General features: G+C 34.8%; 1 protein-coding gene across 1 annotated transcript in view; it reads right to left on the minus strand.

Annotated features, from left to right (window-relative positions):
• PTPRD (protein tyrosine phosphatase receptor type D) overlaps positions 1 to 13,870 on the minus strand; it is a 666,726-nt gene extending 652,856 nt beyond the window's left edge. The window contains exon 1 of the mRNA XM_053702567.1: positions 13,152 to 13,870. The gene's annotated coding sequence lies outside the window, so the exon portion shown is untranslated. The remainder of the gene's footprint in view (positions 1 to 13,151) is intronic.
• Between the last annotated feature and the right edge of the window lie 530 nt (positions 13,871 to 14,400).

Here is a 14,400-nt window from a genome sequence, read left to right on the forward strand (position 1 = left end):
TTCCAAACTTCTTGTGTATCTTTCACCACATGCAACACACACTGCACATGCTCAAGTTCCCCTGTCAACCAATGATCATTTGCAGGAAGTACTTATCAACCAATGGACATTAATATTATTTACCTATCATTTAAAATGTTGCATATATATTTATGTTTCAGTTAATATTATTTAAATATGTTTACAGGCTCAATGAATGTACTTGAATTTGAAAAACTTAGAATTTCCTGTTTTAGAGTATATTTTAAGCTACTAATTTAATATATATAAAGCATTTTCTGTTGTTTTTTGAGTGTAGCTGTTTAATGCAAAATGGCAGACTTCTCTGTAAACTAAAACTATTTCACTGCATTTGAACTTGTGGGTACTTACTTTAAATAGAAGTTACATGAGAAATATACCTGGAAATGTCTTGCTGGTTTAAAACTTTAAGTATTTCAGTTTTATGTGATTGTTTTCCTTTCAATGAAATTGTATTCACTGATGTTATGCAGCGTTACTAACTGCACATTTTACACAAATGAATAGCTTTCACATTCTGGTCTACAACAGAAAATGGTCTTTGAAAAGCAGACATGTTAGGTTATTGAAAGGAGCATGTTTGTTCCTGACCTGTTAATTAGATACTTTCTGGTTTTGTACAATTAGAGAATCTCCTAAGAAACTGTTTTGAGATGCACTGGTGACTTTTCCCTTGCCTAGGTAGCAAAACCACATGACCATGTAAGGTAATATTTAAACATGCATGTGAGTAAAGTAGGTATGAATGTGAGGATGTATAAATTACCTCAGCTAAAGGCAGCAGATGTCTCCTATGCCTATATATGAGTTATCTCCTTCTAATGCCCTTTTAGTCTTGTCCAGGTCACTTAACACAAATATTTTTGTTATCAATGCTGCTATTATGATTAGCAACAATTTTGCTATTAAAACAGCTTTACTTATACCAGGATGTAAAACTGTTTCCTTTGTTTCTATGTTAGAAATTAAACATCAGTTGAGAGATTGGCAGATAGATATAGAATTGTTGTTTAATCAGATCATGGAAAAATGTGGTATCTCTCAAACAATAGGCACAGTGGAAAAGACTAAAGCTTTCCATCTGGAATTTATACATTGAAACAAATAGGCCAATGTTAAAGGTTGATTATTTAAATTGCTTTACTTTAATTGATGGCATTTTTCTAAATAAAACGTTGTTGGCTAGCTGCCAGGGTGCTGGAAAGTCTGATCTTGGCAGAGGTTTTCTGCTTGTCATGGTCTACTGCTATAGGCCTTGTTCCTGAACTGGGTTTGTGTGAAATAGTTTTAACAATTTTAAGGAAGGTGTGGTCCTTTTGTGGGCTGTGAAGCCCACTTGCTCTTGGCTAGCTTGCTGCTCTCTTTGCCAGGCTGTTTACAATCAAAGTAGCCAATCAAAATTTTTATTTATTTATTTTACAATCTCACAGACATTTGCAAAATTATGAGTTCTACAATTAACATTTTAAAATAGTTAATTGTTTTTTTTTTTTTACATTTCTTAAAATGCTATCTAATTGGAATTTCAAAACATAGCCTTTTTTCATGAAAAAAGTTTATATCCTTATTAACAAAACAAAAAAAGGTGTTTTTTCACAATAAAATAAGACTATATAAGACTATGGCCTCCATTTATCTAATTGCCTAGAGAAAGAGAAGCGCACTACTAGGAACGAGCAAAAGCTCACTAGGTTGTTCTATGGCGAGTTACCACCTAGGAACAGCCTATGTTAGCTTAATTGTGCTTTTCCCAGAGGAGAACTTTCCTGAAGTTTATCAGTCTGATCCCGCAGAGTAAGGTCAGTCCAACCCCAAAATAGCAGGCAATTTTCCTCTGAACAAGGAACACGACAACACCAGGCGATTGTTTCGGCCTTCATTGGGCCTTGTCAGTGAGGTGCAGTCATATTCCTCTAAGCACATTGGCCTCCATTTATCTTATTACGCTGCATGCATTTATCATTGCATGAGAACCTGCCACCTGCTCTCGTACAGCGAATTGCTGTCAGTTACCCTGGTCAGACTAGTCTGATGGTATTTTAATCTGCAAGCTCAGAGCTCATGCGAGCCTGCACCGCAAAAGCTCCAAAGCTACACATGCAGTTTGTTAAACGGTGCCAAATATTGCTTGGAAACTTTAAATACATTTTATTAATGTTTTCAGAAAAGCCATTAACAATTTTAGGATATTAAATAATTCAAAACAATTTAAACAGGTAATAACACTGCCAATAAAGATGTATGTCAAAAAATGTTACCCCACAGCTTTCTTTCAATGATAATATCATAAGCATAGTAATAATCCCTTGACACAAGGGCATCAGGTTATTTACATCTTCTACATGAATACAAAAATAATATGTTACATTATGATTCATTTCAAGAGTCCATGGTTATATCATTTGTTTCCCCACACAGAATATCAGGGCATATTCCACAATCTGAAAAGCATTATTTCTTTTTATGGAAATACATTTCTCTGTATGTTCCTTTCAAAATATATTCCCTCTGTTCATGAACAATATATATTTGGTGGCAGAATGTTCTCAAGATGGAAATTTCACTTGATATGCTGCATAAAATATGAATATCAAGAGTAATGGCACAGGAACATTCAGCTAAACTGCTGCATGAACCTGTTTCATTTCTGTCTGAACAGTCGGGCTGATGATACTGGCAACTGGGACAAAAGAAAATACATTCCAAGTCTCCATTAGTAATGTTGACCTCAGAGCAAACCCCACAACGGCTAGGCACTGAACATCCATCACTGCTCCAAAAAAAACATGCACTTTTAGTAAAGGACAGCTGCACTGGACTTGGTAAGATGTAAGGGGTTTTTTTGTGTTCATTTCTCTATTTTTCTTTGGAAACAAAGATGAGGTTTTCTGTTTCACATTGGTGGAGTGTTATGTGGCTTGGTGTTTTCCTCTAAACAAGAAAGAAATTCTGCTAAAGTTACAATCACATAAATTTTAATAAATTTAGTTTTCTCTAGTCTTAAGTCTTAAAAGACTATGAAAGTCAAAATGATTCAGATACAGCATGCAATTTTATAATATACTTTGTTCTTATTGTATCCATTGTTGAAAATCATGGCTAGGCTCGGGAGCAGCAATACATTACTGTGCATTAACTGGTGATTAGTGGCTGGTAGGTTGCACACATATGTGCTTGTCATTAGCTCATCAGACATCATGAGCTGGACACCAGATGTGGCACGCAACAACTGGAAGAAGCCAAATTCGTCCTCGTACAGTAAGATATGCGGGCAGAGGAATGGCGGTATGTTTACCATAACTCAGTGGTAAATATGGCCCCTATTTTGTAAAACTCACTGTCTCGCTCTATACAACTCTCCCCTAGTTTTTAAACTTTTAAGCACTCCTTAAAGACTCTACTGTTTAGGGATGCATATAATATACGCTAACATTTTTCTATTTTAGTTTCTCTCCTCCTTTAGTTATCCCCTTGAACCCCCTTAGCATGTAAGCCTATGAGCCTAGCTGCTTTGTAAATCACTTTCATGAGAATTCATTTTCAAAAGTGAAACTCTTGGCAGGGCCCTCTATCCCATTGTCTATCATAACTGTCACCTTGCATATTAGACCCATGTCTTTAGGGCTGCGGAACCTGTTGGCGCTCTACAAATAACTAATAATAATCATATTTTTAAAAAGAAGCGTCTTTCAAAATATTAATGAATTAAAGTGCCCCTATTTTAAAGATTACTTTTATATAGGGGGCAGTAATTTAGTAAAGTTTACAATCACTTTATTTATGCAAAAATATAAAGATTTTTGTGTTTATCTGAAAATGCTAACATTAACATAAGTTCTTTGACATTAGACAACCTGCTACTTATATTAAATTACGTTTTGGTCAAGGGATTTTGAACCAATAGTGTGTTTAAAGCTAGATACTCTAGCTTATGTTATTTAACATGTGCATGCTATTGGAAGCTTTAGATATTTCAATATAAACTTTAATAACTGAAAATAAATTATATATATATAATGCTTGCCTCTCTTATCATTTGACTATTTCTATAGCAGATTTAATTTATAGCTGCACATCAAGAACTGGCTATTAGACGCACCCTACACAAGTGAATATCATTTTCAAACAAAAATCATATGCAGTTGACCTTCTCTAAAGATTTGATTATGCTTAAACTATCCTCAAACGTATATGTCTCTTTTTTTAAATGGAATTGTCTTCTTTAGTTCAAAAAAATAAATGACAAACACACTCTAATGTTAATAATTTTATTTTATGGTTTACAATAAGCGAACTGATCTGATTTTTAGTAGAGTGCAGTCTTGTCTGATTGACCAATGTATGTCCAGTTCAACTCCATTTAAACATAGATATGTAAAACAACAATAAAAACAATCAATCGTCCACCTTTGCGGGAGCATGTGGGACCGCTACACTACAAAAAAAAAAAGTTGACAGCGGCAGGGAAGGGGAAGGAGGGATCCACGTGGATTTTGGCCCGTGTACATTGGCTTTAGTACTAGTATCATTATAATGCGCTCAGCCGTTTGGGCTGCGGCCCTAACTAAGCTTTTCCAATATACTAAAATTACACTAACTTCATTTTTTTTTCTGTAGAGAATGGCAATATCTACTTAAATGGAAAATGTGTTATTGTAATCTACTGTTAAAGACAATTGACGCTAATATTGTTTGTGTTTTATTAGGTTCATGAATGTAAATAAGGATTCAAGCAGCAAGATAAACTCTAGTTCTATTCCGCAGTTTACTACCACATAGATTCATGGCTCCCAAAATGTCTGTGATTGTCCATTTGTTAAAGGGTTATTATAGTCTAAAAATAACATGTTGTAATTCATTAGAGCATGTCACTTTTATTTAGACTAGCGACCCTGCACCTCTATGTTTAAAAACACATAGTAGAAGTACAGATTGAGCACTGCTTGTACCAAGCGGAAACAGTGGTTGACCCAAACAGCAGCACTAGACACACAGTTGGGTCATGCGACTAGTGCTGCTGGTTGGATCAGTGGCTGTTTCTGCTTGGAACCAGCAGTGCTCTGTGGGTCTTGAGTGGTATTTTTAATATCTGTTTAACCTCTTTGTAGGGGTTAAACTCAGATGTGCAGGGTCACACTCACTAGTGTTAAAATTAATTAATTAGCGCATGTCATTTTTAGACTATAATTGCCCTTTAAGCAGGATTCTTTGACAAAATAAACTATTTGCACTTTAAATCAAAACAAAAAATAAAATGTATAAAAATGCATGAACTGCTAACAATGCCTCTAATCATAACCGCAGAAAACTAATAAAGCCTATAAAGGGAATTAAAAGTAAACACAACTGTAATTTTAGCATATAATTATAATACATAAAGACCACAAAACTATCATGAATGGGATACACCAAAGAAGCAATGAATGGAAGTGGATTTCCGGCCACTAACCCAAAACAATTGGCAGGGTGCTAAACCTCAATCTGGGAAGGGTATGTGCAGAGCTGCAAGAGAGGAAGGGCAGGGTCAATAAGAACAATCAGAGGTAAACTCAGAGCTCCAAGAATGCTCAGCATTCATCTTGTGGGTCTGAGAGTCTGGATCATTCATGTTTGTCCCTGGCAAAGGGTTTAAACCCGTTTACAACATGGCATTATGGAACCACAAGCAGTAATAACAAATATAACCTTTTAACTGCTACATACATCTAGTTATATTATATTTCTCTATAAAAAATATTTGCTTTAACAAGGTATTTTGTAAGCCACACATACATTGTCAATTTTAATCTAAACAAAGGGGCAGATTTTATTATAAAGCAGTTCACCTATTCTAATCACAAGTGAAATTTAAAGAAGAACTTTCTAGAAAAAATAAAGTATGATCATTTTCATCTAGAATATAATCTACCAGAATATATAATGAAAACATTTAACTATTACAGTAAAAGAATGTTAGATTTAAAATGTATTTTAAAAATAAAATGACACACATGTATATTGTGTATATTAATAGTATACATTAGAGGGACATTAAACACTAAATACATGCTAGATAGAATGATGCATTCAAAGAAAAGATTAGTCCATGACTAACATGTAGATGTATCTTTTAAAGTTTTATTAGTTGTTTAAAAAGTGACAAAATAAGTGTTAAGTTTAGTGTCTATAAAACACTGGGTGCTGCCATGTTGTAACTTGTGTTACCTTCTCTGCTGTGGCCAATTAGGATCAGTTATAAATAGGTCACTAGAGTGTGCAGCCAATGGTTGTGCTGGATTTAACAGTATTCTGCACTTCCATTTCTAACAGGAACTGAAAAGCTCACAATTTTAGAATGGAATTACAGGCAAAGAGGACAAAATAAATAATGAAAGTATATTGCAGAGTTGTTTTATTATATACAATTTATCATTTTATATTACAGGTGGCCCTCGTTTTACAACGGTTCAATTTACACCGTTTCAGAATAACAACCTTTTTTTCCAGTCATGTGACTGCTATTGAAAAACATTGAGAAGCAGTGCATTTATTAAAATAGCCATTAGGTGGAACTGTCCGCTGGTGTTGCATCAAAGTCAAGCAAGCTGCAATTAATCAGTTTAACCAGACCTGAGCTATCGAGCAGATTTCAAAGGAACAAGATCTTCCTGTCTATAAATCAGTCCAGAATGGAATGCATAGAAAGAACTGTTTGCAGAAAAATGCAAGTGAAGTCTGTGTTGTGTGATTATTTTATTATGTTTATAATGCTGTTTAGCAAATGTTTTTGTTCATTTAACTTAGTTTAATTATAAATTCTGTGTTGTGTGATTATTTTATTAGGTTTATAATACTGTTTAGCATTTAAAGTCTTCATTTCAAAGCTTTAAATATAATGTATTAGGTGTTACTTATGACAATTTTGAGAGGGGCCTGGAACCTATCTCCCTCACTTCCCATTGACTTACATTATAAACTGGGTTTCAATTTACAACAGTTTCAATTTACAACCATTCCTTCTGGAACCTAACCCCGGCGTAAACTGAGGGCTACCATCTCAAAGTGTTTAATGTCCCTTTAAAGATTTCCAAGAATGATCAGTTACTGTACAATAGGTGTTACATGTTTTAAAAATATAAATACTAATTCCATTGTAATATCAATATGTATTATATTGAGATTGAAGATATAACAATGTGTAATACAAGACAACATAATATTACATGTAATGGGACATTTTTTTTATTGTACTTGCCCTTATTTATTCTGTTTTCACAGCAACATTAGAAATTAACACATTTTTGTTATTTTATTTTTTATTACTTACAATATAAAAATGTCTGGGGTATAAATCTTTGGAAAATTATTCTGTTGACAATTGGGTATGCAAATGTAGTAATGATAAAAAAAGAAAAAAAAACTGATATAAGGAAGCCTAACATAAGCTTACCAAAAACACACAACTAAAAACAAAACAAACTGATTATTTTAACCTCTTAAGGACATATGACGGAATTTTTCCGTCATAAAACAATTGAGCAAACTGAAAGCTGTGTCCTTAAAGGGTTAAATAAATCTCTTTATGTTAAATAAAAAGTAACACAAAATATGTCAAGAATCAATATCAATAATGAACTATTTTTATATTATAAACATAATCAAAATATAATACTAGAAGTTTGGAGCCCTCACTGTGAGCAAATTTAGCACTGAGAAGCTTAAACAGAGGCTTGTTGGTCAGAATTTGTAGGCACAGCTCTTCCAAGCAATCGTTTTTCTTCAGCAGATTTCCTCAGCAGACGTGCAGTACAGGAGCTCACTAAGTATAAGATCACAAGCTGAAATAACAGCCCTGACTCGGAAAATCTTTGATAAAACAGGAAGAAAACCATTTGGGAGCCCAGAGCTTTTAAACAACGCAGCCAGTTTGAATTCTACCATTAGTAGTAACATCTTTAAAAAACAGTGTTCCGCAAATGGGCACATCAGGCAAATGCTAGTGAATACACACAGTTTTATTGCACAGAGGACGATATTGTTTCTCCAAGACTAGAGAAGATGATTGCTGTGCTATTAAAATTTAGTTCACTCTCATGAACACTAAAACTTAAAATAATATATATTGAATGTATATTTAGAAAAAGAAAATGGCATCGAGAAATGACTTAACCCATTTAGAACCTCATTGAGCTGCACAGCAAACACTCCCCTTTTATATCTTTAGCCCCCTAGTGCTTAGAGTGTAATAGCATGCATACAGGTTTGTGCTCACAGGTACGTGCACACACATACATATGTACACACATAGATATTGCAAGCAGCAGAATTTGTTACATGCCTGACAAAAAATCAACCAAAATTATGGTGGATGACTTTCCCCTCATCATATTTCCCTATGTGAGTGGCTAGTTACCCTCAACAGCTTCAAAATGTAAGAGTCAGAAACCAACCTAATACTGTTGATTCCCATTAAGAACACAATAGCTGTCCACAATTTTTTTTCCTGATGCTCTTGTTTTGATCCACACTATGTTTCTAAAGCTGTCTTATTCCGCACAACATAAGCATAAGGTAACCTATGTATATGGAGAGGAATTAGATGCCAACATCAAGACACCATGAATCTCATTTGTAAATTCTTAACCAGAATCCATGGCTGTGGGGGAAACAGGTCTCTCAACCTCTCTGGATATGCACATATGCTCAACCATGTATTATTTTTCTCATTTACATTTACCAATACATACGTACTAATCAGTAAAAATGGTACATGCTCTAACACTGCTGTTGTACTCAGTGACTTGATATTAAACTACTCTTTTGAAGGGAATTCAATATGTAAATACTTCCATTTTCATACTCTAACAAATAGACTACCTTGGCAGCTTGAGAAAGGGAAAATCATAAAAGAAACCATTATACGTCTACTTGACCTCATTGCCTGATGTCTATCAAAAACACCATGGTTGGTCGATTTTAAATTTGTGAAACTGACACTCAAAACTGCACAGTATACCTTCGATTTGTGTCTCTGTGAATGCTGACCACACTCCAGCAGAAGACCTGTGCTGTTTATTCTTGCAAAACACTCAGCTCAGCTCTTTCAATATATCATGAGTCTGTGCCCTGTGCTATTGTTTTGCTTACAGCAATATTTTTAAATTCCCGATGCACATATTTGTTAACCCTACACAGAGCTTGTAAAAAATAAATAGCAAAATGAATAACACATTTTTAGCAAAAGAAATATCGTCTGCACTGGGTTGCAAAAACAGTGCAATATGAGCTTTTGACTATAGAGGTCACAAATTCATTTTTCTCAAAGTTGTGGAAGCTGTAGACAGTAGACAGGTTTACATAAAACATTATTGCAGCAAGGCAGAGAACAATTGCTTTGGCTCTGTGAAGGAAACATTCATGTATGCTGAATGGCAAAGCATATGTTTAGCAATTGTATTTACTGAACAATTGTAGTTCTACAGGCCCCTAGTGGCTTAACACAGCAGCAGATACAGGGAATCCCACTCACATCGTAAGGTTAAGTAGAGCTCAAAAACAAGGCAGTGTGCTCTTGATCTTCACCTCAAAATCAATGATAATATTGCAGGTAAAAAAAAATATAGAATAAAATGCATTTGTGTACTGGTGTATAGATAGATAGATAGATAGATAGATAGATAGATAGATAGATAGATCGATCGATCGATAGATAAATAGATAGATTGATTGATTGATAGACAGATAGATAGATAGGTAGATGAGATATAGAGATATAAATAGATATCAATACTTATTTTATAGGGAGGCCTTGTTAATTTGCTTAGATTAGTAACTAAACCATAGTCATTATAGCCTTATTAAATATTCCACTCTTTTTTTTGCCTTTACTTGATATTCTTCCTTGCTTTGTACTGCCACTTCTGCTGAAAGTTCCTTCTATGTGTTTACTATCCTTAATAGAAAAGACACTGGTCACAAGTTCCCCCCATACCTGTTAAATGCCAGTTTGAAATCATGATCTTTTGTTCTAATAATACTCAGTCTTGTGCAAATGGAAAAACTATTTCATTGGTCATTGTGTAAAATAAGATATTAAATCACATCATGGCAAATCCAAGGATTCAGGAAGCTCTGGATCCTAAAATTCTATATTTGGCTCCTAACATTTTTGTAATTCTTCAACATACTTCCTAATATGAAATACTTTTTTTTTTTATCAACTTCTGTTTTAAATCAGTTCATTATATTGATCTATAACACAATACATCACCAAATCCTTTAGGATGTATTTAGACTAATGCTATATTTTTTTGTTTGCATAGTCTTGTTTTTATTCTCTTGCATAAAATGGCAAATACAAAATGTAATTCATATTTTAAGCTTTTTTCGAAAAAATGTCTGATCTACGGCTACAAAGAAGCTATTCAGATCCAACAGACATATTAATGAAATTTTTACTTATCTCTCACCCTGCAGTCTACATCTCACCCAATGACAACCAAAATGGCGACCGGTCCCATTATATTGCAGAATCTGGCGCATTATAAAGAGGGGGAAAAAAACACCTTTCAACTAAACTAAAAATACGTTGTTTATTGTTATTTCAAAGAGGTTAGACAGAAATGAATATATTTATAAACACATATAACATATGAATGTAGCAGTGTCGTGCTACAAGAGAAGAAATAGCTTCTTTGGCTAAAGAAAAAGCTAGTTTGAAGTTTATTAACAAAAAAGTATTAGGAAAGTATATGCTAACATAATTGTAACAGGTGTTGTTTAAAGTTAGAATCACATTTTCATGCTGGACTAAATGTATCTTCTCACTCCTCCACACTACACTTCCTACAATCCACACCCAGCCACTGGCAAACCTAAAATTGGAAATCCAAGTCACGAAAAAAAGTCACTAATTAAATTTCTGGCCCTACTCTGCAGCTCCATCCTATCATATGTAATAAAATAAAATAATAATAAAAAAAATGCATAAGCTTGGGTCTCAGAAAATCCCTTGCCGGCATATTTACAGCTCTTAGCAATTTTAACTGGGCACAATTTGACAGCTGAATTTATGAAACTGCCCAACCTGTCCATTTCACACTTTAAAAATACAATAACAGCAGCTCCCATGGGAAGAGAAATTTGACGAAAACTGTCACAAAACCTATTGCTGCTGTAAGCAGTGAGTGTATAACATTTGTGTAGAGAGTAAAAACACTATTTTATTTTGTTCTGTTGGAAGTATGTGTATGAAACAGGGATCAGCTAAGTGATAACTTAACATGTATTAACCACTTTAGTACTACTAGTCTGTTTTGATTTGGGATAAGAATTTTCAGCATTAACTAAAAAAGTTCTGGAAGATGTCTTTGCTTGAACTCATAAGCAGACAATGAAGTAATGTTTTTCATGGTGAAAGTGGAAGCTGTAAATATCTACTCTGCTTTAGTGCTGCTTTCTTAAACACAGTCAATGAGGGAAAATTTTTCAGGATTAAGGTAGACAACATATGTAAGTATCTACTGCGCTTTGGGTGTCCTCCCTTGGCTTTAGTGTAAAACAAAAACACAAACAACTGTTTTTGGTGAAAAAAAAAAAAAACCTGTTATTCTTTAATATATATATATATATATATATTATATATATATATATATATATATATATATATATATATATATATATATATATATATATATATATATATAAAAGGAAGGTACAAGAGATTCTAAATGGCATGAAACATAAAATAATACAAGTATCTTTTGATAATAGATGATGCACACATATATATGATACACACTATTAATATATTGGCAACATGTTTAGAGAAGAACAGTCTGGGGTTAGACAGAAAAAATACTATTAAATAGAAGTCCTATTAGATTAAAGTAATGTTAACACAGGGGCTTAGGAAATACCAGACACCAGGAGACATTACTATAAAACTATGGGCATATTAGTATAGATACTCATATATTGTTAATGTCTTTCTACCTATGCTTGTATTTATGTGCTGCTACAGTAAATCTGGTTACATACATGTAAAATATGTTTTAGGAGCAATTATAATCATAACTCTTACAAAGCAAATTAAACACCCAGTTAGAACCATCTCCCTTGTCTTGTTTAAATAAAGCTGATATTCAGACATATAACTCTGGGACCTATTACCAAAGAGTGACAAACTAGATAAAGATTCTGGACATTCAGTAAAGAAGACAAATTTCAAGTCCACGGTCTCAATAGATAAGATACATGACATACATAAGTAAAGAATACAAAATAGAAAAGGTGGAAACAATTTCTTGCCATTTGAAGTGCATTATTAACCCAACAAAGTATGGGATGTATAGCTGGCAATAGGAACATTTTCTGAATAGTTATTTAATTAACACATATTCAAGAAAGTGGAATTTTATTCTAATGTTAAACAAAAAGAATCTCACAAAGCAAGGCAAGTAAGCAGCAGTTTTTTTAACCAGTAAGCAAGAGGTCAGTGGTAAAACGGGGTCGTTTATAAACACAGAGATTACTAATGAATTCTATAAATCCCAGAACATAAATCAGATTTGTAGAGTTTTATTAACTGATTATATTATGTATATATACTCAGAAAAAGCAACACTGTATATTTAGGTTTTGTAATACACTAAATACATCGAGTTCATTAAAGTATTTAGAATAATGAAACCAGTATATCATGTAACTGTCCATCCTAAATTATTTCATCTTTTACATTTCAATATGACTCCCACAAGTTTTCTAAAATATCATATGCATGATTCTACCAAATATACATTTAAAGGGCATGATTTCTTGTTGTATGTTATGGTATTGTTTTGTGTATATTTTACTTCAGAAAGCATCTGTAATCATTTTTTCTCTCCCGGATAGAAGAAAACACAGGACTGGATCAGCATGCCACCCAAGAACACATCCAGCTGGCAGCATTAGGCTCCTTTTGTGCCAACTCAAATTTGCCCTTGTGAGATTTCTGCAAGCATATAATCCACAGCTGGGGTATTGATCAGAGAAGATGCCTGAAGACAGAGCGCAAAGTAGATGGCTCATAGGTACTAGTAGGCGTGACATATCCCCCCCCCCTCAATCTTATCAATGTAGGTGAAATAAGTAAAAGAGGGTAGTAATACCTGTTCATGCTGGTTGCCAGTCTGCAGCTGCCCAGATTCCTCCAGCCTCCTCTCCTGAAGGTTTAATCCAGAGTGATAGAGGAGCAGCCTGTGATTACTGTCCAGCACTCTTCTCCTTCCAGCCAAGTGATGAATGAACCCAGCACCATGCACGCTGCACACACATGTACCACAAAAGGCACCCAGCAGCACTCACACACACACTGCTTCTATCCTTACTCTGCTGGGCAACGCATCCCAGGAGGCAACAGTATAATAATCCTCTCTCCTTCCTCTCCTCAAAAAGGAGTAGTAAACCAAAAGGAGGCGAGTGTGCTGATAGCTTCAGTGTAAGAATAAAAGTGCTAAGAGTTTTTTCTTCTTCTTCTGCTTGGTGCTTGCTCTCCCTCCCCTCTTTTTTTTAAATCCTCTTATGTGTACACGCAATGGAGAGATCAGTCACAGGAGTAGGTTGGCATGTTTCTTTAAGTGGGATTCATGCATCGTGAGCTACAGCAAGTTGCACATATACAAGTGATCCAGTAAGTCTGCTCAGCCGGTCAGTGCTGTAAGATCCTTGAAGGAACTGTTTGTTTGGGTGCATGTCTGGCTGAGAGAAAAGTGCTGTCAGGCAGTAGGAGAAGTGTTCATCCTCCAAACCTCTCCCTGTGCTGCTGAGGCTGATGTAGGACCTCTCTCCCTCTCTCCTGTGTGACTCAGGGGCGTGCACACACACACACACACAGCACTCGCAATCCTTGCCAGGGACACTGGCCAGCCTCTAAAACTGCCCATCCTGCATGACTGACAGCTACCAAGCCAATCAGAGAGGGAGAGCAGAAACGTCACTCACAGGGACACACTGACAGGAGTTGCCAATCCCAGACAAGGGGAAATCTCCCCCCTCATTACTTCTTACACACAGATTCCCTGCATGCGCTCATGTTACACACATTCCTTATATGCTCTGCTCACTGCTTCACCAGGTTGCTCACATTCCTTGTATCCATTATTCACTCTGCTGCTGTGCCACACACACACACACAAGTCACACACTCTCTCACTTGTAACATTGTCAATGAAAAACTTACAATTTGTCTCTTACATCCTCTCACAATGGTATTCTAATGACACAATTTCACATTCCCTGTTACGTAATACTTGCAGTTTTAGAGATGCTCTTTTAAAGGCAAAGCTATTTTCTAGAAGATCATGCTTTTTTTCTCTCTCTAGGAATGCTTAATTGCTATTGTTAATTTGCACGAACCCC

Source organism: Bombina bombina, chromosome 2 (assembly GCF_027579735.1).
Source record: "Bombina bombina isolate aBomBom1 chromosome 2, aBomBom1.pri, whole genome shotgun sequence".
NCBI lineage: Eukaryota > Metazoa > Chordata > Amphibia > Anura > Bombinatoridae > Bombina > Bombina bombina.